Source organism: Dendrobates tinctorius, unplaced genomic scaffold (genome assembly GCF_039654945.1).
Source record: "Dendrobates tinctorius isolate UK_male_01 unplaced genomic scaffold, ASM3965494v1 ptg000397l, whole genome shotgun sequence".
Taxonomy (NCBI): Eukaryota; Metazoa; Chordata; class Amphibia; order Anura; family Dendrobatidae; genus Dendrobates; species Dendrobates tinctorius.
This window is the reverse complement of record NW_027362063.1, coordinates 261,032-285,256: the sequence shown is the minus strand read 5'-3', so window position 1 is coordinate 285,256 and position 24,225 is coordinate 261,032.

The following is a 24,225-nucleotide window of genomic DNA, read 5'->3' as shown; positions in this document are numbered from 1 at the left end:
CAGATCGGACACCATGTCACGTTTGGAGAGCCCCTGATGTACCTAAACAGTGGAAACCCCCCACAAGTGACCCCATTTTGGAAACTAGACCCCCCAAGGAACTTATCTAAATATGTGGTGAGAACTTGGAACCCCCAAGGGCTTCATAGAAGTTTATAACATACAGCCGTACAATTAAAAAATCATATTTTTTCCAAAAAAATGATCTTTTCACCCTCAATTCTTATTTTTCCAAGGGTAACAGGACCCTAAAAGTTATTGTGCAATTTGTCCTGAGTACGCTGATACCCAACATGTGGGGGTAAACCACTATTTGGGTGCATGGCAGAGCTCGGAAGGGAAGCAGCACCATTTGACGTTTTTGGCTGGAACTGAGATCTGACACCATGTCGCGTTTGGAAAGACCCTGATGTACGAAAACAGTGGAAACTCCCCACAAATTACCCCATTTTGGAAACTAGACCCCCCACGGAACTTATCTAGATGTGTGGTGAGTAGTGTTGAGCATTCCGATACCGCAAGTATCGGGTATCGGCCGATACTTGCTGTATCGGAATTCCGATACCGACTTCCGATATTTTTTCAATATCGGAATTCGGCATCGGAATCGGAAGTTCAGTTGATTGACGGCCTGACGTCATCATGATGCGCGGTGTGTGCGCATCATGATGCGCCGTCATTTCGGGCCTTCCGGGGGTCTCTGCCGGCCTGCCGGGGGGCTGTGCCGGCCTGCCGGGGGGCTGTGTGGACTGCCTGGGGTCTGTACCGGCCTGCCGGGGGGCTGTGCCGGCCTGCCGGTGGTCTGTGCACCCTGTGGGGGTCTGTACCGGCCTGCCGGGGGGCTGTGCCGGCCTGCCGGGGGGCTGTGCTGATGTCCGGGGGTCTGTGCAAGCATCGTCCGATGGGACTACAAGTCCCATCGGGCGATGCCTGCTACCATGACAGTGATTGACACATTAGCCAATGATGGGACAGTAGTAGTCCCATCATCCGGCTAATGTGTTAAATGTTAAAAAAAAAAAAAAAAATACTACAAACATACTACATGCATGCTACATACATACTACATGCTACATACATACTACATATATACTACATACATACTACATACATGCTACATACATACTACATGCATGCTACATACATACTACATGCATGCTACATACATACTACATGCATGCTACATACATACTACATGCTACATACATACTACATGCTACATACATACTACATATATACTACATACATACTACATATATACTACATACATGCTACATACATACTGCATGCTACATACATACTACATGCATGCTACATACATACTACATGCATGCTACATACATACTACATGCATGCTACATACATACTACATGCATGCTACATACATACTACATGCATGCTACATACATACTACATATATACTACATACATACTACATACATACTGCATGCTACATACATACTACATACATACTACATGCATGCTACATACATACTACATGCTACATACATACTACATATATACTACATACATACTACATACATGCTACATACATACTACATACATACTACATGCATGCTACATACATACTACATGCATGCTACATACATACTACATGCTACATACATACCACATATATACTACATACATACAATACATTCATACAATACATACATAGACATACAGTACATATAACATAGAGTAACATACTTACCAATACTTGTCACATTGTTCCCCGAAGCCATTGTCTTTTCCGGGATAAATATTAACATAACAAACCACAAAAATACTCACCCACGATCCGAAGCAGTCCACGAGTGTGTCCCACGACGATCTTGGGTAGAGAACTGCAGCATCAGATGATGCTGCCGTTCTCTACGGGCTGCAGGAATCCAATGACGGAAGGTAGGTATCCTTCCGCACTGTATTCCTCCGCCACTTAAAAAAAAAAAGTCCCTAGTCTCACTTTATGCCATTGCTGTGTGGGAATTTCCCACACAGCAATGGCATAAAGTGAGACTAGGGACTTTTTTTTTTTAAGTGGCGGAGGAATACAGTGCGGAAGGATACCTACCTTCCGTCATTGGATTCCTGCAGCCCGTAGAGAACGGCAGCATCATCTGATGCTGCCGTTCTCTACCCAAGATCGTCGTGGGACACACTCGTGGACTGCTTCGGATCGTGGGTGAGTATTTTTGTGGTTTGTTATGTTAATATTTATCCCGGAAAAGACAATGGCTTCGGGGAACAATGTGACAAGTATTGGTAAGTATGTTACTCTATGTTATATGTACTGTATGTCTATGTATGTATTGTATGAATGTATTGTATGTATGTAGTATATATGTGGTATGTATGTAGCATGTAGTATGTATGTAGCATGCATGTAGTATGTATGTAGCATGCATGTAGTATATATGTAGTATGTATGTAGCATGTAGTATGTAGCATGCATGTAGTATATATGTAGTATGTATGTAGCATGTAGTATGTATGTAGCATGCATGTAGTATATATGTAGTATGTATGTAGCATGTAGTATGTATGTAGCATGCATGTAGTATATATGTAGTATGTATGTAGTATGTATGTAGCATGCATGTAGCATGCAGTATGTATGTAGCATGCATGTAGTATATATGTAGTATGTAGTATGTATGTAGCATGCATGTAGTATATATGTGTTATGTATGTAGCATGTAGCATGCATGTAGCATGCATGTAGTATGTATGTAGTATATATGTGGTATGTATGTAGCATGCAGTATGTATGTAGCATGCATGTAGTATATATGTAGTATGTATGTTGCATGTAGTATTTATGTAGTATGAATGTAGCATGTATGTAGTATGTAGTATGAATGTAGCATGTATGTAGTATGCATGTAGCATGTATGTAGCATGTAAATTTTTTTTTTTTTTTTTTTTTTACATTTAACACATTAGCCGGATGATGGGACTACTACTGTCCCATCATTGGCTAATGTGTCAATCACTGTCATGGTAGCAGGCATCGCCCGATGGGACTTGTAGTCCCATCGGACGATGCCTGCACAGACCACCGGCAGGCCGGCACAGCCCCCCGGCAGGCCGGCACAGCCCCCCGGCAGGCCGGCACAGCCCCCCGGAGCCTGCACAGCCCCCCGGCAGGCCGGCACAGCCCCCCGGCAGGCCGGCACAGCCCCCCGGAGCCTGCACAGACCACCGGCAGGCCGGCACAGACCACCGGAGCCTGCACAGACCCCCTGGCAGGCCGGCACAGCCCCCCGAAAGGCCCGTACAGACCCCAGAGAGGCTGTACAAGGGCAGGAAAGGGTTTTTCTTATTCCGATACCGGAAGTCCCATAGACTTGAATGGGACTTCCGGTATCGGAATCGGCGATACCGATACTTTTTTTAAAGATCGGCCGATACCATCCGATACGATACTTTGAAGTATCGGACGGTATCGCTCAACTCTAGTGGTGAGCACTTTGAACCCCCAAGTGCTTCACAGAAGTTTATAACGCCCGGGCGTGAAAATAAAAAAATTCGTATTTTTTCAACAAACATGATCTTTTAGTCACCAATTTTTTTATTTTTCTAACGGTACCAGGAGAAATTGGACCCCAAAAGTTGTTGTCCAATTTGTCCTGAGTACGCTGATATCCCATATGTGGGAGAAAACTACTGTATGGGCACATGTCGGGGCTCGGAAGGGAAGTAGTGACGTTTTGGAATGCAGACTTTGATGGAATGGTCTGCGGGTGTCATGTTGTCTTTGGAGAGCCCCTAATGTACCTAAACAGTGGAAACTCCCCACAAATGACCCCATTTTTTTTCGCTGACGATGCTGTATGGTGGCTCGTTTTTTGCGGGACAAGATGACGTTTTCAGTGGTACCATGGCTATTTATATGCGTCTTTTTGATCGCGCGTTATTGCACTTTTTGTTTGGCGGTATGATAATAAATTATTATTTTTTGCTTCGTTTTTTTATTTTTATTTTTTAAGGGGTTCGCTTAAGGGGTTAACTAATGCTTTAGTTTTATAGGGCAGGTCGTTACGGACGCAGCAATACCTAATATGTGTACTTTTATTGTTTTGTTCTTTTTTTTTTTCAAAAAAATGGATTTATTGGGGGAATATTTTTTTTTTCTAATTTATTTGGCGATTTTTTTTTTTAATTATTTTAACACTTTTTTTTTTTTTTTTTTAAACTTTATTACATAGTCCCAGGTGGGACATCACTGTCCTGTGACAGATCGCTGATCTGTCACATCACAGATCACTGTGACAGATCAGCAATCTGTCACAGGCAGTTCTGCAGACTTCCTCATGCCTGTGCTTTGCAGGCACTGAGGAAGTCAGCTCCCTACAGGCCCCCGAAGGCCCCCGTCGCCATCTTGGATTCGGGGGCCTGTAGGGAAAGAGACCCCCGCAGCAGCGCTGTACATTGCGCTGCCGTGGGGGGTTCAGGGAAGTACGGAGGGAGCCCACTCCCTGCCGATGCTTCCCTTTAACCCCCGGTACACCGCAATCATGTTTGATCGCGGTGTGCAAGGGGTTAACGTGTCGGGGGCGGTCCATGACTGCCCCTGACACATAGTGCCGGGTGTCAGCTGTGATAATCAGCTGACACCCGGCCGCGATCAGCGGCGCTCACCACGTGGGCGCCGCTGATCGCGGTAGACGTACTATCCCGTCCATGGGCATAGGGGCCCGGGTCCCATGGATGGGATAGTACGTCTGATGTCAGGAAGGGGTTAAAGAAAGTCACATAGCAGCAATATTATTGTGCAGTTTACCAGATTTGTAAACAGCCTTAATAAATGCCCTAGAGACAAGACCTGGAAAAGACATCACATTAGATTTTGTGAAAACAAGACTAATAGATGAATATCAGAGAAGAAAAGAACAAACAAATGATTCTTCTACTGAAAAGGACAGTGGAAACGCTCTTAAAGCTACAGAATTTAAAAACCCCTATAATAAAGAGACAAGAGAATGTTTCAGATGTAAGAAAAAAGGTCATTTAAAGAAAGACTGTACCATATGGAAAGTAGAACAACAAAAATTACTAAATAAAGAGCATACACAGAAAGTGAAAAACACAATTTCTGATTCATGTGAGAATAATTGGAATGGCACATTTAAAGTAACAGGCAAGAAATCATCACTTGGTTGGTTTATTGATTCAGGAGCAACGAGTCATATGACAAGTGACAAGAATTTCTTCACTGATCTTGATTTAGATAAGAAAGAAGCCATTTATCTTGCAGATGGAAGCAAAATAACCGCAGAAGGTATCGGACAACGTAGGCTAAACTGTTCAAACAAGTTCGGACAAGATTCAAAGATTCTTGTACAGGATGTGTTGTATGTTCCAAAATTGGAAGGCGGATTGTTATCTGTGAAGCATTTAACAGCCAATGGACTCACTGTAAAATTCACAACAATGAGTGTGTAATTCTAGCAGGAAACAAGGTGATAACTAATGTCAAGGCAGATTAACAATTATATCATCTTGACACACCAAAGGAACAGATGAAGGTATGTACACATGATCACAAGAGCTGTATTCACATGTGGCATAGACGTCTAGGACACAGACACCCTGACAGTATAAGGGAGCTACAAAGAAAAGAATTGACAAAAAGATCTAAAGATATCAGATTGCTCAATTACCGTAAGATGTAAATGGTGTATAAAATCTAGGAGGTGAATTTACCAGTCACAAAATAGAAAACTACTTAAGACAAATTGGTATAGAACACCAAAAACCTGTTCTGTACACACTTGAACAAAATGGAGTAGCAGAAAGGAAAAACAGAACTCTGACAGAAATGATGAGATGTATGCTGACAGATTCCAAACTACCAGAGAAATATTGGGGTAAGGCAGCAATGACAGCTACATATCTACAGAACAGACTTTTTTCCAGAAAACTCCATATGAACTGTGACAAGGTATGAAACCAAGTGTCAAAAATTTAAAAGTTTTTTGATGAAAGTTTTTATATTCATTCCAACAGAAAAACGTTCCAAACTTCAAAACAGATCCATGGAGGGAATATTTGTTGGATACAGTGAAAATTGCAAGGGATACAGAATCCTAGATCCCAAAACAGACAATCACGGTGAGTAACAGTGTGACATTTACTGAGGATCTAAATGAAGATACTATGATTTCAATGGAAACAAAAAATGAGAAAAACAGCAGTGACATAGCTGAAGAGGTATCTGATGAGAAAGTAATTGAAATTGATGAAGAACAAAATACTGAAAATGAAGAAATACAACTACAAACAGACACAGAACCAAGATGTTCAATGAGAGAAAACAAAGGAAAACCACCAAAATGTCTCTCATACAAGACAAGCACAAGTAAAATTTATGAACCTACCTCTTGGAAAGACATATCTAAACTCCCTAAAGAAGAAGCTAATACATGGATAGAAGCAACAGAAACAGAAATGAAATCCATGCATGACTCAAATACATGGACAATAACAGATTTACCAGAAGGAAGAAAAGCCATAGGATGTAAATGGATTTTTAAAGTAAAATACCAAACAGATGGCACACCTGACAGATACCGAGCAAGACTCGTAGCTAAAGGTTATTCTCAAAAATATGGAGAAGACTATGGTGAGACATTTGCTCCAGTTGTCAAACATACTACAATAAGAACTTTACTTACAGTTGCAGCAATGAAACAGATGGAACTGATACATCTGGATGTAAAGACAGCATTTTTGAATGGAGATTTAACAGAAGACATTTACATGGAACAAGCTCCAGGATTCAAAGATGAAAGAAACCCAAGCAAAGTTTGAAAACTACAAAAAAGCATATATGGTTTAAAGCAAGCAGCTAAAGCGTGGAATGACAAAATCACAGAAGTGCTTACAAATGAAAATTTTCAAAGAAGCAAAGCTGATTCATGCTTGTACACAAAAAGGCTGATAAATAGATGGATTTATGTACTCATATATGTAGACGACATTTTGATTTGTTCTGAACAAGAAAGGGATAAAGAAAACATTCTAAAAGTCCTGAAGCGACATTTTGAAATCAAAGACTTGGGAAATGTGAAACAGTACCTAGGAATACAGGTAGAAAGAGAAGAAGATGGAAGTTTCCTACTGAATTAAAATCACATGATTCAAGACATAACAGAAAAATTTGGATTGAAGGATGCAAAAACGGTAAAGTCTCCAATGGAAACTAGTTATCTTAAAGAGCTGAATAGTGAGAAAAATATGTTACCAAATAATGAAGAGTACAGAACAGCAATAGGAAATCTACTGTAACTAGCGACTGTTACAAGGCCAGACATCGCAGCAGCAGTAGGAATCCTGAGTAGAAAGGTGTCAAAACCAAATAAAGCTGACTGGAATGCTGTGAAGAGAGTAATGCGTTATTTGAAAGGAATCAGCAACGTTAAGCTCAAACTACCCACAAGTGATAATTGCATTTTAACAGGATACGTTGATGCAGATTGGGCTGGAGATCCAACTGACAGAAGATCTACCAGTGGACATATTTTTTTCCTCTCAGGCGGACCAATAAGTTGGACAAGTAAGAAACAGTCAATTGTGACACTGTCTTCAACAGAAGCAGAGTATGTTGCCGCAGCACATGCAAGTCAAGAAGTTCTGTGGTTAAGACAATTGAAAGAGGACAATCAAGGATGCCTTGTTCTTGCTCAGATGGAAAGAGTCAATCCAAGAACCAAGCATATTGATGTGAAGTATCATTTCTTGAGAGATCAACAGGAACAAGGAGTCTTGAAGTTAGAATATTGTCCTACTGAAGAAATGACAGCAGACATGTTCTCAAAGGCGTTGAATGCTGATAAACACCAGAGACTAATAAAGTTGGGTTTGATTGAATAAGTCCTTACTGTTGAGAAAGGGTGTTGGCATATGCAACATAAATGGACTTATTGTTTACCAGATGATTGGACTGGCAGATTTAGCTGGTTAGATTTGGTTTATCTGCAATATATCTTCTCTTCCCAGCTAGGTTAATAGCCCAGTTTTGCTAGGCCTAAATAATAGGGGATATCTGCACAATTTTTTAGAATTGTTGTTTAATGTACTTAATAAAAATTATATTTTAATAGGGTTTTTTTCAGTAAGTTGGTTATAGGTAACTCTTTGTTTACACAATTTTGTAAGTTGGCCTTAGTTCTCCCATATATATAGTATAATGGCCCCAGTTACCCCATATATATATAGTATGATGGCCCTAGTTCTTCCATATATAAAGTATGATGACCCGAATTCCCCCATATATATATATAATAGGATGGCACTAGTTCTCCCCATATATATAGTATGATGGCACCAGCTCCCATAAATACAGTATGATGACCCCAGCCCCATATATACAGTATGATGGCCCCAGCCCCCATATTTACAGTATGATGGCTCCAGTTCCTCCATATATAGTATGATGGCCCCAGCCTCCATATATACAGTATGATGGCTCCAGATCCTCCATATCAAGTATGATGGCCCCAGCCACCATATATACAGTATGGTGGCTCCAGTTCCTCCATATATACAGTATGATGGCCCCAGCCCCCAAATATACATTATGATGGCTCCATTTCTTCCCCATATATATGCAGTATGATGACCCTAGTTCTCCCATATATATAGTATGATGGCCCCATCCCCCATATATACAGTATGGTGGCCCCAGTTCCCCCATATATAAAGTGTGATGGCCCCAGCCCCCATATATACAGTATGATGGCTCCAGTTCCTCCATATATACAGTATGATGGCTCCAGTTCCTCCATATATACAGTATGATTGCCCCAGCCCCCATATGTACAGTACGATGGCTCCAGTTCCTCCATATAAAGTATGATGGCCCCAGTTCCCCTCAATATATTTAGTATGATGGCCCCATCCCCCATATATACAGTATGATGGCCCCAGTTCTCCCCCATATATAAAGTATGATGGCCCCAGCCCTCATATATACAGTATGATGGCTCCAGTTCCTCCAAAAATACAGTATGATGGCCCCAGCCCCCATATATAGAGTAAGATGACCCCAACCCCCATATATACAGTATGAGGGCTACAGTTCCTCCATATAAAGTATGATGGCCCCAGCTCCTATATATACAGTATGATGGCCCCAGCCCCCATATATACAGTATCATGGCTCCAGTTCCTCCATATATACAGTATGATGGCCCCAGCCCCTATATATACAGTATGATGGCTCCAGTTCCTCCATATATAGTATGATGGCCCCAGCCCCCATATATACAGTATGATGGCCCCAGTTCTCCCCCATATATAAAGTATGATGGCCCCAGTTTCACTCCATATATACAGTATGATAGCCCCAGTTCCTCTCCATATATACAGTATGATGGCCCCACAGCCCATTTATATAAAAAATAATGAAGTTTATACTCACCTCATCCTGATTCCCGGCACCGCAGCCTCAGTCTTCTCTTCTGGCCTGTAAAGTGGCGTGAGACAATGACATCATCGCGCCCCCTTCAGGAGCACGCTGAGGTCTCACAAGCCGCGGTCTGTGGCTTATGAGGTAGACTGATGCGCGTGGCCATTTCTGCTGCCTGCACAACTGATGGGGTAGTGGCCCGGTGGCGGGAAATCGGGGAATCTTGCTGTGGGCCCATCCCCTGACCAGCACCACAACTCCTGCCTTTCACATTAGTATCTTCTGTGCCCTGTATTCCCATTGTCTGAACCAAGCTATAAGTGCATTATTCCATACCCTGTGCCGGCCGTCTGCCTGCGCAGCTCAGGAACAAGTGATGAGAAGTGAGTGCTTTCCCTTCACCTGCTGCCAGCTTATATTGATCTCATTGTGCTGTCAGCTCTTTCTCTGCTGCAGAGTGCTCGGTGAGATCAGTGAAGACCTGATAGCAGGAAGCAGCGCTGTGCTCAGGTTGCTGGAGAGGACTGAGGAGGGAAAAGAGAGTCTTCACTATGGAACCGTGCGAGGAGAGGACTGAGGGGCTGCACCATGGATCCTTGTGCAGACGGGAATGAAAGCACAGTACTTAGTGTGAGTGCTCTGAGGAAGTATTTAGGAAATGGGTGATGTAACTTGAGTAGGCTGCATAAGGAAGGTGTTGATGAGGGGCTGTGTGGAGAAGGGGGTGAAGATGATGGGCTGTGTGGAGAAGGGGGAATAATGAGGGGCTGTGTGGAGACAGGGGGTTGAAGAGGGGCTGTGTGGAGAAGGGGGGATGATGAGGGGCTGTGTGGAGAAGTGGGGGATGATGAGGAGCTTTGTGGAGAAGTGGGGGATGATGAGGGGCTGTGTGGAGAAGGAGCGGTGATAAGGGGCTGTGTGGAGGTGGGATGATGAGGGGCTGTGTGAAGAAGGGGGGATGATGAGGGGCTGTGTGGAGAAGGGGGGTGATGAGGGGCTGTATGGAAAAAAGAGGGGTGATGAGGGGCTGCGTGGAGAAAGGGGGAGTGAGAAAAAACCTTGGTGCAGCGGTGAATTTCTCAAAGTGAACTGCAGAGCTCAGCGCTGCACCGAGAGACTATCTCATTGTGCTAGTGGGGATCTCACTGAGGTTACAGCAGTTCAGGAGTCCTGCTGGGAATGCAGTCTCAGTGCCGATGGTAACCTCAATGACGTCACCGCTGCCCACTGATGCGCTCGCAGCAGCTCAATCCTGAGTGGTTCTCAGCGTGGATGGTTGCATCTTGGAACCGTCCAGATTGAAAACCATCTCCCAGACGTGGATTACGGCATGGGACAGAACAACGGACAGGTGAGGGATATGGTTGTTTTTTGTTTTCTTTTATTGCTGGAAATGGTGTCTTCAATGGAATGGGTGCTGACGTGAGTATGGCTTAATTTAGAATCGTTAAAGGAGTCTGCGTCATTCTTTCAATTAAATGACTTTATACTGGCCGTGTCTTCATTTAACCCCTTTACCCCCAAGGGTGGTTTACACGTTAATGACCGGGCCAATTTTTACAATTCTGAGCACTGTCACTTTATGAGGTAATAACTCTGGAACACTTCCATGGATCCCGGTAAGGCTAAGTGCACACGTACCGGAACTCTCGCGGAAATTACCGCGAGAATTCCGGAATTCCATTCCGTGGGAAAATCGCATTTTAAATTCCCGCGATTTTCCTGCGGAAAAACTAGCATTTTGCAAGCGTAATTAGCTTGCAAAATGCTAGCGTTCTCCAAGCGATCTGTAGCATCGCTTGGAGAACTGATTGACAGGTTGGTCACACTCGTCAAACATAGTGTTTGACGAGTGTGGCCAACTTTTTACAACTGAGGCCGCCTATACAGCGTCAGTAGTAAAAGATAAAATGTAAAAAAAAATAAAAAATGGTGTTATTCTTACCTTCCGACGTCCCGCGCAGGCATTCCCAGTAATCCTTTGCGAAAATGCCCGCGATGATGTCCGTTCTCGCGGGATCGCAATGTCTCGCGGTAATTCGCGATGACATCGCGCGAATGACCGCGAGACTTCGCGATCCCGCGAGAACGGACATCATCGCGGGCATTTTCGCAAAGGATTACTGGGAACGGGAGCGTGGAGAGAGGCAGGAAGGCTGCGCGGGACGTCAGAGGGTAAGAATAACAATTTTTTTTATTTTAAATTCTATTTTTTACAGGGATATGGTACCCAAAGTCTGGAGGACAGTTTCTTCTCCTCCGGACAGTGGGTACCATCCGCAAATGTTCTGCTTACTTTCCGCATGGTGTGCACAGCCACATGCGGGATGTAAGCGGAACAATGCATTCCTATGGGTGCGGGATTGCCACGATTCCGCAAATTAATGAGCATGCTGCGGCTTTTACCGCAAAGCGATTCCACCGCGATAAAAACCGCAGCATTAGCACAGCATTGCGGAATCCCATAGGAATGCATGGGATGCTTATTTTTCGCGTTTTCGCGGCAAAATCGCGCGGTTAAAACCGCCGCGGAAACGCGAAAAAAACGCCACGTGTGAACTCAGCCCAATTCTTTTTTTCTTTTTAACCGTCTTTATTGAGTGTAATACAAAGTATACATATAATGTCCAATAACATAACAGAAGAACATTTATGCAATATTATTAACATTAGATGGCATTTTTTCAACTATAACTCCCCCCACCCCTCCCCCTCCTCTCCCCCGGGCAAACTCCATAACTTCGTAACACAATTTCAATCCAGTCTAACAGGGATATTACCGGCAAGCTGCTCTCTCATATACCAGTTAGTGAGCTGGAAACAACTATGTATCGCCTGGCGTGTGGAAGATGTCTGAGTATTGATAAAAGAGGACCATGTGAAAAAAAAGCATTCAGTGTCTTTTTCTTTATTAAATAAGGCCTCTATCCAATCCATTTTGAAGAGATATGTTACTTTTGTAGTAATTAAGCTTAAAGAAGGAGTTACATCCTGTGCCCACAAATGGAGAATTCTTTTACGTGTGGCTGCCGCCCATATGAACAAGATGCGGCGCTGCTGGACAGAAAGCCTCACCAACTGGTCCTGTGCAAGAATATTAAATATGGCCCACTCCGGGGAGAGAGATAGATATGCCAAAAGTGTTGATGAGATGTTGCAGAAGTGTATCCCACACCTCCCTTATTTTTGGGCAGTCCCAAAGGCAATGGAAAATATCAGCTGGAGAGTGTAAGCATTTAGGGAAGGGATAGTCCCCTGAGGGGGACATTTTAGACTGGACCTCTGGGGAGTTGTATGCTCTATGAAATATCATAAGAGACATGGTTATGAAACTGTCATATGGTAATATAGAATTAATACGCAGAGTGGCTTTCAAAAAGTCATTTACCCGACAGTTCGTTAATTGAGCAACCCATTTTCCAGGGCCTGGTGAAGAGTCTGACCAATGTATAGAAGGCTTTAATGATTTATATATAAGACTCATAGAATAGGTTCCCATTTGGGCTTTAATGAATATTAAATTTAGAGGGTGTGTTCTAGCATCATCCGGTATGTCTCGCAATATTGAGCTTACGTAATGTCTAATTTGAGAGATGGTAAAATTGTCTTCCGTAAGGATTGGGCATTTGAAAACCATGTCCTCTAAGGTAAGAAGGCGTTGATTATTTGTTAACGTATCTCGGACCAGTCTACACCCATTGTTTCCAAGCACCTTGTAAATGGGAGGTGACTTGCCTTGTAGAAAAGAGGGGTTACCTTGAAAGGGAAGAAACATCGAGATGTGGGGGTCAAGACCGCCAACTCGTCTAGCTTGACGCCATCCCAAGATTACCGACCATAATAGAGGATTATCTCTAACCTCCACTGGAATTTCAGCATTTCGTAGGTGAAGCAATGCTGGGAGGCTGAAGGGTCTACACATGGCCTCATCTATTGGGGTATTAGTGAAGCGATTAAAGGCGTATATCCAATCAAGGGAATGGAGAAAAGCAGCCGCTATACTGTAGAGGCGTAAATTTGGGAGATTAAGTCCACCCAAAGATTTGGCTTGCTGTAGCTTAAAAACACTAATTCTTGAGCCCCCTTCTGAGCCCCAAATAAATTGGCGGAAGGCTCGTGTCAGTAGCCTATCATCAGCTTTAGAAAGTAGAACCGGGAGCGTCTGTAAAGGAAAGAGTGTTTTAGGGAAAGAGATCATTTTAAGTAGATGGGCTCTACCTGCAAAGGATAATTTAAGCGATTTCCAGGTTTGAATTTCTTGTATAACTACAGAAATAAGAGGCTGAACATTTAATTTATAGATATCATGAGGATGTGATGGTAGGTCAACGCCAAGATAAGGTAAAGAATTTCTCCTCCACTGAAAGGGAAAAGGGAACGGCCACCGTTTCTTAGCAATTTTAAAAATAGCTAAAGCATGAGATTTATTAAAGTTTATACGAAATCCCGAAACTGCTCCAAATTCAATAACCCCTTCCTGACATCAGACGTACTATCCCGTCCATGGGACCCGGGCCCCTATGCCCATGGACGGGATAGTACGTCTACCGCGATCAGCGGCGCCAACGTGGTGAGCGCCGCTAATCGCGGCCGGGTGTCAGCTGATTATCACAGCTGACACCCTTCACTGTGTGTCAGGGGCGGTCACGGACCGCCGCCGACACGTTAACCCCTTGCACACCGCGATCAAACATGATCGCGGTGTACCGGGGGTTAAGGGGAAGCATCGGCAGGGAGGGGGCTCCCTCCGTGCTTCCCTGAGCCCCCCACGGCAGCGCAATGTGCAGCGCTGCTGCGGGGGTCTCTTTCCCTACAGGCCCCCGAATCCAAGATGGCGACGGGGGCCTTCGAGGGCCTGTAGGGAGCTGACTTCCTCAGTGCCTGCAAAGCGCAGGCATGAGGAAGTCTGCAGAACTGCCTGTGACAGATTGCTGATCTGTTACAGTGATCTGTGATGTGACAGATCAGCAATCTGCCACAGGACAGTGATGTCCCACCTGGGACAATATAATAAAGTTAAAAAAAAAAAAAGTGTTAAAATAATTTAAAAAAATCGCCAAATAAATTAGAAAAAAAAAAAAAAAATTCCCCTAATAAATCCATTTTTTTTAAATAAAAAAAAAACAATAAAAGTACACATATTAGGTATCGCCACGTCCGTAACGACCTGCCCTATAAAACTATCCCATTAGTTAACCCCTTTAGCGAACCCCTTAAAAAATAAAAATAAAAAACGAAGCAAAAAATAATGATTTATTATCATACCGCCAAACAAAAAGTGTAATAACACGCGATCAAAAAGACGCATATAAATAGCCATGGTACCGCTGAAAACGCCATCTTGTCCCGCAAAAAACGAGCCACCATACAGCATCGTCAGTGAAAAAATAAAAAAGTTATAGCTTGCAGAATAAAGTGATACAAAAATAATTATTTTTTATATAAAATAGTTTTCATTGCATAAAACCGACAAAACATAAAAAAACGACCTAAATGAGGTATCGCTGTAACAGTACTGACCCGAAGAATAAAACCGCTTTATCAATTTTACCGCACGCGGAACGGTGTAAACGCACCCCCCTTAAAGATATTCATGAAACGCTGGTTTTTGTTCATTCTGCGTCCCAAAAATCAGAATAAAAAGCGATCAAAAAAAGTCACGTGCCCGAAAATGGTACCAATAAAATCGTCAACTCGTCCCGCAAAAAATAAGACCTCATATGACTCAGTGAGTCAAAATACGGAAAAATTATAGCTCTCAATATGTGGTGATGCAAAAACTATTTTTACAATAAAAAGCGTCTTTTAGCGTGCGACAGCCGCCAAAAATAAATACCGCCATAAATAGTAAATCAAACCCCCTGTTATCACCCCCTTAGTAAGGGAAAAATAATAAAATTAAAAGAAAATGTATTTATTTCCATTTTCCCATTAGGGTTAGGGTTAGGGCCAGGGTTAGGGTTAGGGCTAGGGTTAGAGTTAGGGCTAGGGTTAGGGCTAGGGTTAGGGCTGAGATTAGGGTTAGGGGTGTGTTGGCGTTAGGGTTGGAGTTAGAATTGGGGGTTTCCACTGTTTGGGCACATCAGGTGCTCTCCAAATGCAACATGGCGTCTGATCTCAATTCCAGCCAATTCTGAGTTGAAAAAGTCAAATGGTGCTCCTTCCCTTCCAAACTCTGCCATGCACCCAAACAGTGTTTTACCCCCACATGTAGGGTATCAGCCTACTCAGGACAAATTGCAAAACAACTTTTGGGGTCCAATTTCTCCTGTTACCGTTAGGAAAATAAAAAATTGGGGGCAAAAATATCATTTTTGTGGAAAAAAATGATTTTTTTTTTTTTTCACGCCCGGGCGTTATAAACTTCTGTGAAGCACTTGGGGGTTCAAAGTGCTCACCACACATCTAGATAAGTTCCGTGGGGGGTCTAGTGTCCAAAATGGGGTCACTTGTGGGGAGTTTCAATAGTTTAGGTAGATTAAGGGCTCTCCAAACGCACATGACACCCGCAGACCATTCCATCAAAGTCTGCATTCCAAAACGTCACTACTTCCATTCCAAGCCCCGACGTGTGTCCATACAGTAGTTTTCTCCCACAAATGGGGTGTCAGCGTACTCAGGACAAATTGGACAACAACTTTTGGGGTCCAATTTCTCGTGGTACCCTTGGGAAAATAAAAAAAATTGGTGACTAAAAGATCATGCTTGTGGAAAAAATACTAATTTTTTATTTTCACGCCCGGGCGTTATAAACTTCTGTGAAGCACTGGAGGGGTCAAAGTGCTCACCACGCATCTAGATAAGTTCCTTGGGGGTCTAGTTTCCAAAATGTAGTCACTTGTGGGGGGTTTCCACTGTTTAGGTACATCAGGGGCTTTCCAAACGCGACATGGTGTCAGATCTCAATTCCAGCCAAAAACGTCAAATGGCGCTGCTTCCCTTCCGAGCTCTGCATTGCGCCCAAATAGTGGTTTACCCCCACATGTGGAGTATCAGTGTACTCAGTACAAGTTGCACAATACCTTTTAGGGCCCTGTTACCCTTGGAAAAATAAGAATTGAGGGTGAAAAGATCATTTTTTTGGAAAAAATATTTTTTAATTGTACCGCTGTACGTTATAAACTTCTGTGAAGCCCTTGTGGGTTCCAAGTTCTCACCACATATCTAGATAAGTTCCTTGGGGGGTCTAGTTTCCAAAATGGGGTCACTTGTGGGGGGTTTCCACTGTTTAGGTACATCAGGGGCTCTCCAAACGTGACATGGCGTCCGATCTGAATTCCAGCCAATTTTGCATTGAAAAAGTCAAACGGCGCTCCTTCCCTTCTGAGCTCTGCCATGCGCCGAAACAGTGGTTCCCCCCAACATATCAGGTATCAGCGTACTCAGGACAAATTGCACAATAACTTTTGCAGTCCAATTTGTCCTGTTACCCTTGGTAAAATAAAAAAAATTGAACCTAAAGAATTTTTTTGGGGAAAAAAGTTATATATTCATTTTTTTTTTAAATATTCAAAAAATTCCTGTGACACACCTATAGGGTTAATAAACTTCTTGAATGTGGTTTTGAGCACCTTAAGGGGTGCAGTTTTTAGAATGGTGTCACTTTTGTGTATTTTCTATCATATAGACCCCTCAAAGTGGCTTCAAATGTGATGTGGTCCGTAAAAATAAAATGGTGTTGCAAAAATGAGAAATCGCTGGTCAATTTTTAACCCTTATAACTTTCTAACAAAAAAAATTTTGGTTCCAAAATTGTGCTGATGTAAAGTAAACATGTGCAAAATGTTACTTATCAAGTTTTTTGTGTGCCGTATCTCTGTGATTTAAGGGCATAAAAATTCAAAGTTGGAAAATTGCGAAATTTTCAAAATTTTTGCCAAATTTCCATTTTTTTCACAAATAAACGCAAGTTATTTGAATGAAATTTTACCACTATCATGAAGTACAATATGTCACGAGAAAACAATGTCAGAATCACCGGGATCCATAGAAGCGTTCCAGAGTTATGACCTCATAAAGGGGCAGTGGTCAGAATTGTAAAAATTGGCCCGGTCATGAACGTGCAAACCACCCTTGGGGGTGAAGGGGTTAAAGGCGTCCATTATAGAGGAAATGGATTCCTTAGGATTGGATATTATGAGTAAGATAACATCGGCAAATGCCAACATTTTAATTGTATGGTGGATCCCGGTAATTCTACATAGTAACATAGTTATTAAGGTTGAAGGGAGACTTTAAGTCCATCTAGTTCAACCCATATCCTATCCTAACTTGCCCTAACATGTTGATCCAGAGGAAAGCAAAAAAAACCCATGTGGCAAACAGTAAGCTTCACAATGGGGAAAAAAAATTCCTTCCAGACTACACATACGGCAATCAGACTAGCTCCCTGGATCAACGCAATATCAAGGAAACTAGTGTATATACCTTGTAATATTATACTTTTCAAGAAAGGCATCCAGTCCCTTCTTAAATTTTATTAGGGAATCACTCATTACAACATCATATGGCAGAGAGTTCCATAGTCTCACTGCTCTTACAGTAAAGAATCCGCGTCTGTGAGTATGCTTAAACCTTCTTTCCTCCAGACGTAGAGGATGCCCCCTTGTCCCCGTCACAGGTCTAAGAGTAAAAAGATCATTAGAAAGGTCTTTGTACTGTCCCCGCATATATTTATACATAGTAATAAGATCACCCTAAGCCTTCGATTCTCCAAACTAAATAACCCCAAGTGTAATAACCTGTCTTGGTATTGCAGACCCCCTAGTTCCCTAATAACCTTGGTTGCTCTTCTCTGCACCCGTTCCAGTTCTTATACACCGGAGACCAGAACGGTACACAGTATTCTAAGTGTGGTCGCACTAGTGACTTACGGTATATAGAGGTAAAATTATGTTCTCCTCATGAGCATCTATGCCTCTTTTAATGCATCCCATTATTTTATTTGCCTTTGCAGCAGCTGCCTGACACTGGCCACTAAATGTGAGTTTGTCGTCCACCCATACACCCAGGTCTTTTTCAGTGACTGTTTTGCCCAGTGTTGTACAATTAAGCACATAATTATACATCTTGTTCGTTCTACCCAAGTGCATGACCTTACATTTATCCCCATTAAAGCTCATTTGCCATTTATCAGCCCAAGCTTCTAGTTTACATAAATCCTCCTGTAATATAAAATTGTCCTCCTCTGTATTGATTACCCTGCAGAGTTTGTCATCTGCAAATATTGAAATTCTACTCTCTATGCCCCCTACAAGGTCATTAATAAATATGTTAAAAAGAAGCGGGCCCAAAACAGACCCCTGTGATACCCCACTGCTAACCGTGATCCAGTCCGAGTGTGCTCCATTAATAACCACCCTTTGTTTCCTATCCCTGAGCCAGCTCTTAACCCACCTACACATATTTTCCCCTATCCCCATTGTTCTCAATTTATGTATCAACCTTTTGTGTGGCACCGTATCAAAAGCTTTTGAAAAGTCCATGTACACCACACGTCCACTGCATTCCCTTGGTCCAGTCCAGAACTTACCTCTTCATAAAAGCTTATCAGATTAGTCTGACAGGAACGGTCCCTTGTAAACCCATGTTGATATTGGGTCATAAGGTTATGCTTCTCCAGATACTCCAGTATAGTATCTCTTAGAAAACCCTCCAGGATTTTACCCACAGTTGAGGTTAAACTTACTGGCCTATAATTTCCAAGTTCAGTTTTTGTCCCCTTTTTGAATATTGGCACCACATTTGCTATACGCCAGTCCTGTGGTAGAGACCCGGTTATTATGGAATCTTTAAAATAATAGATTAAAAATAATGGTCTATCTATGACTGTGCTTAATTCCTGCAGTACTCGGGGGTGTATCCCATCCGGGACCGGGGATTTGTCAATTTTAGTGATTTTTAGACGCCGCCGTACTTCCTGCTGGGTTAAGCAGGTGACATTTAACGGAGAATTTTTATCCCTGGTCATGTTGTCCGTCATGGGATTTTCTTGTGTAAATACTGTTGAAAAAAAGTCATTTAGCATATTGGCTTTTTCCTCATCCTCATCCACCATTTCACCCAGACTATTTTTAAGGGGGCCAACACTATCGTTTTTTAGTTTCTTACTATTTATGTAGTTAAAGAATATTTTGGGATTATTTTTACTTTCTCTGGCAATGAGTCTCTCTGTCTCAATCTTTGCTGTTTTGATTTGCTTTTTACAGAATTTAATTTAATTTTCTGTATTTATTTAATTCTGACATTGTTTTCTCATTTCATATTGTACCTTCATGCTAGTGGTAACATTATTTTGATATGACTTGCGTTTATTTGTGAAAAAAACGTAAATTTGGCAAAAATTTTGAAAATGTCACAATTTTCCAACTTTCAATTTTCATGCCCTTAAATCAGAGATATGGCACACAAAATACTAAATAAGTAACATTTCCCACATTTCTACTTTATATCAGCACAATTTTGGAACCAATTTTATTTTGTTAGAAAGTTATAAGGGTTGAAAGTGAACCAGCGATTTCTCATTTTTACAACACCATTTTTTTGGGGGGACCACATCACATTTGAAGTCACTTTGAGGGGTCTATATGATAGAAAATAGCCCAAAAATGACACCATTCTAAAAACTGCACCCCTCAAGATGCTCAAAACCAAATTCAAGAAGTTTATTAACCCTTTAGATGCTTCACAGGAATTTTTTAAATGTTTAAAAGAAATGAACATTTAACTTTTTTTCACAAAAAAATTACTTCAGGTCCAATTTTTTTATTTTCCCAAGGGTAACAGGAGAAATTGGACCCTAAAAGTTATTGTGCAATTTGTCCTGAGTACGCTGATAACCACTGCTTGGGCGTATGGCAGAGCATGGATGGAAGGCGCGCCATTTGACTTTTCAACACAAAATTGGCTGGAATTGAGATTGCACGCCATGTCACGTTTGGAAAGCCACTGATGTGCCTAAACAGTGGAAACCCTCCACAAATGACCCCATTTTGGAAACTAGACCCCCCCAAGGAACTTATCTAGATGTGTGGTGAGAATTTTGAACCCCCAAATGCTTCATAGAAGTTTATAACGTACAGCCATAAAAAATAATAATTTTTTTCCACAAAAATGATATTTTCGCCCCTAATTTTTTGTTTTCCAAAGGGTAACAGAAGAAATTGGACCGCAAGAGTTATTGTGCAATTTGTCCCGTGTACACTGATACCTCATATGTGGGGATAAACCACTGTTTTGAAGCATGGCAGAGCTCGGAAGAGAAAGAGCACTGTTTGACTTTTTCAACGCAGAATTGGCTGGAATTGAGATCAGACGCCATGTCGCATTTGGAGAGCCCCTGATGTGCCTAAACAGTGGAAACTCCCCAATTCTAACTCCAACCCTAAGACTAACGGGAAAATGAATGGAAATAATGACTTTTTCTTATTTTATTATTTTTCTCTAGCTAAGGGGTTTCATTTACTATTTATAGCGGGTTTTTATGTTTGGCAGCGGTCACACGCTAAAAGACGCTTGGGTTAGTACGATGACAGCGATACGGGGTCCTTCCACCTCCCTGCTGGACCCGGAAGGTCCCTGTGGCCATCTTGGATCCAGGGGCCTGCAGGGATGACGCCCTCGGAACAAAGCGATCACATCGCGTTGCGTTGTTCTGAGGGTCTCAGGGAAGCACACAGAGAGCCCCCTCCCTGCACGATGCTTCCCTATGCCACTGGAACACTGAGATCATGTTTGATCACAGTGTGCTGGGAGTTAATGTGCTGGGAGTGGTCCGTGACCACTCCTGGCACATAGTGCCGGGTGTCAGCTGTCATAATCAACTGACATCCGGCCGCGATCAGCTGCGCTCCCCCCGTGAGCGCGGCTGACATACTATTCTGCCAATAGGAATTAAGTTCCAGGGAACATGGACGGAATAGTACATCATATGGCATAAAGGGGTTAACATAGAACTGTAGGATTAGTAATAGATAGGTGTCTTACAGAAGCCTCTCCATTACTAAGCCGTGGACTTACCGTATTTTTTGGACAATAAGACGCACTTTTTACCCCAAAGAAATTTCGGGGGAAAATGGAGGTGTGTCCTATGGTTACAATATACTTACAAATCCTGTGGCAGCGGTGGTCTCGATGCAGTTTCCCTTCTCAGGCTGGTACAGCTGTGCTCTATGTGCAGTGGTGTCGACACTTTGTGGTGTGGCGGCAGCGGGGTTCTGTGCTGTGTGGGAGTCTCCGCCGGTATTTCATTAAAGCCTGGAAGCCCCCGCAGCTCCGTTGCTGTGATGCAGTGGCCTCCAGAAAGATGGCCACCGAGGGCGGCATATGCTCAGTTTCAGATCTCGGCAATGAGATCTCATCCCGAGATCTCAGGATGAGATCTCGTTGCCAAGATCTTAATCTGAGCATGGGCCGCCCCTGGCGGCCATCTTTCCAGAGGCCACTGCGTCGCAGCAACGGAGGTGCGGGGGCTTCTGGGTTTTGATTAAATGCTGGCGGAGCCCCCCACGCAGCACAGAGAGCAGCTGCCGCCCCACAGAGCCCAAGCCACCCCACAGAGCCCAGCCAGCCCACAAAGCACAGCCACCCCACAGAGACCCATCGCCCTACAGAGCACAGCCACCCCACAGAGCACCGCCACCGCACCAGCCTGGGATAGGATTTCCCAAAGGCCACCGCACCTGCCTGGACCACCGAAAGACCCCTGTGACCACTCCTCCACCTGTGCCGATCCCTTCCCTGGTAAGCTAAATTCGGATTGTAATACTAAACCCCATTTAACATTTTTTTTCCCCCAGTTTTCCTCCTGAAAATTTGGGGTGCGTCTTATAGTCCGAAAAATACGGTAATGCCACCGGACAATATAAAGGTGACATCAACCCCACAAATATGAACCCCACTTGCCACCGCTACAGGGCAAGTGGGAAGAGCCAGACAAAGCATCAGAATTGGTGCATCTAATAGCTGTAGGCTGCTGGTTTTGGGGGGGAGCAATATCTATGGCCGTTCACCAGCCTGAGAATACCAGCCCCCAGCTGTCTGCTTTAAGTTGGCTGGTTGTTAAAAATAGGGGGGATCCCACGTAGTTTTTTTAAAATTATTTATTTAGAGCGCAGGCTGATGAATACTCACATCAGCCGCTCCAGCCGTCGCTGTTATTAGCTGCAAAAGGCGGTAGGCTGATGGGAGCAGTACTCCCATTGGCCGATGCCAGTGACCGGAGGCAAAATTTATACCTCCAATTACAGCTGCAAGCTCATGCTGTCATTTGACAGCGTGGGAACCGCGGCTGTCTGACTGTTGATATTACCACCGATCAGAAGCAGTGTTTGCTGCGTTATTGGCCCTAACTGCCGGCCGGACCTGAACATCCAGGGGTCCGCCTATACTTAATCTGGTGTGTGTATGTCATATGTCTAGTGTGTGACTGGTGTGTATGTATCTTGTGTCTAGCATGTGACTGGTGTGTATGTGTCATATGTCTAGTGTGTGTATGTGGCACATGTCTAATTAATACAATCTTTCTGTGCTGATAGAATATCATTGTTCTCGGCAGCACTTGACCTGTTTACTCAAAATTATCTGCTGCTGATAAGGATGTTTTTAACCCCTTCCCGACCTGTGATGCCACCTATGCGTCATGAAAACCTGTGCCATTCTGACCTGTGACGCCACATAGGCGTCATGGCGGGATCGCGTTCCTGTGGGTCGGGTGACTGGGGTAAATGAAATGTCACCTGACCTGCAGGTACGTGAGGTACTATACTTGGCCCCAGGGGGGGGTGGCTCAGCTAAGGAGGCATATGACATTATTGCCTCTGAAACTGATAGTGAGGGAGAGGACCCCACTTTTCTCCATTTCGCCCACTCTTCCTTCTTCTGAGGAGCACACTGGACCTCTGGTGATGGGGATCTTAATGAGCACATACAGCTGAGCTAGTCACTTACCACACCTGCTCCATAGTGAAGCGGAGCTGCAGTGTAAAGCAGGAGGGAAGGAAAACAGGACTTGGAACCAATTATGGGGCAGGAAGTGAAACGTACATGACATCGGGCTGTAACAGACAGGGCAATGAAGCTAACCCGTGTTAAATGACCGGAACGAGATGCAGTGCCACCGAGGATGCGCAGGCAGGATGTTTTTTTTTTTGTTTTAGTTTTTTTTTTTTTACAGGAATCATACATACAAAGATAGGGGATAAAGAGCCATGTATACAGTGACAGGGACGGAGGAACCATGCATACACAATAGGGATGAGGGGACAGTACATACCACGATAGGGATGAAGGGACAAAGCATACCCAGCTTATACTCGAGTCAATAAGTTTACCCAGTTTTTTGTGACAAAAGTAGATGCCTCTGCTTATACTCGGGTCGGCTTATACTTGAGTATATACGGTAATAGGTAAAACCTGACAAGAATAAACAATAAATTGCAGTTAGCCCAATCGTGGGGATAAATAGCTGACAAATAAATAGTGATTAGACATTGGACTATTTTATGAATGCAGGTATATACCAAGCATTAACTATGGACTAAGGATATAATCAGACTCTTTATGCCGGGACATAGTGCTTAGGACCATTTCATATTTTCACTCAATTGTGTGTTCTATATATTAACCCTTTACTTCCTGCCGCTCTTCTTTGCAGCCTCTAGGAGAATTCTATTCAGGTACATGCCATCTCTCCTTGGTTCATCAACTGTTTGAGTGCAATACTTGCTATTTCCATTACCTACCATTTCTTCCACAGCTTTGTACTGGGCGAGTTGCAATATATTTATTAAGATATACTAATCACTATTTAT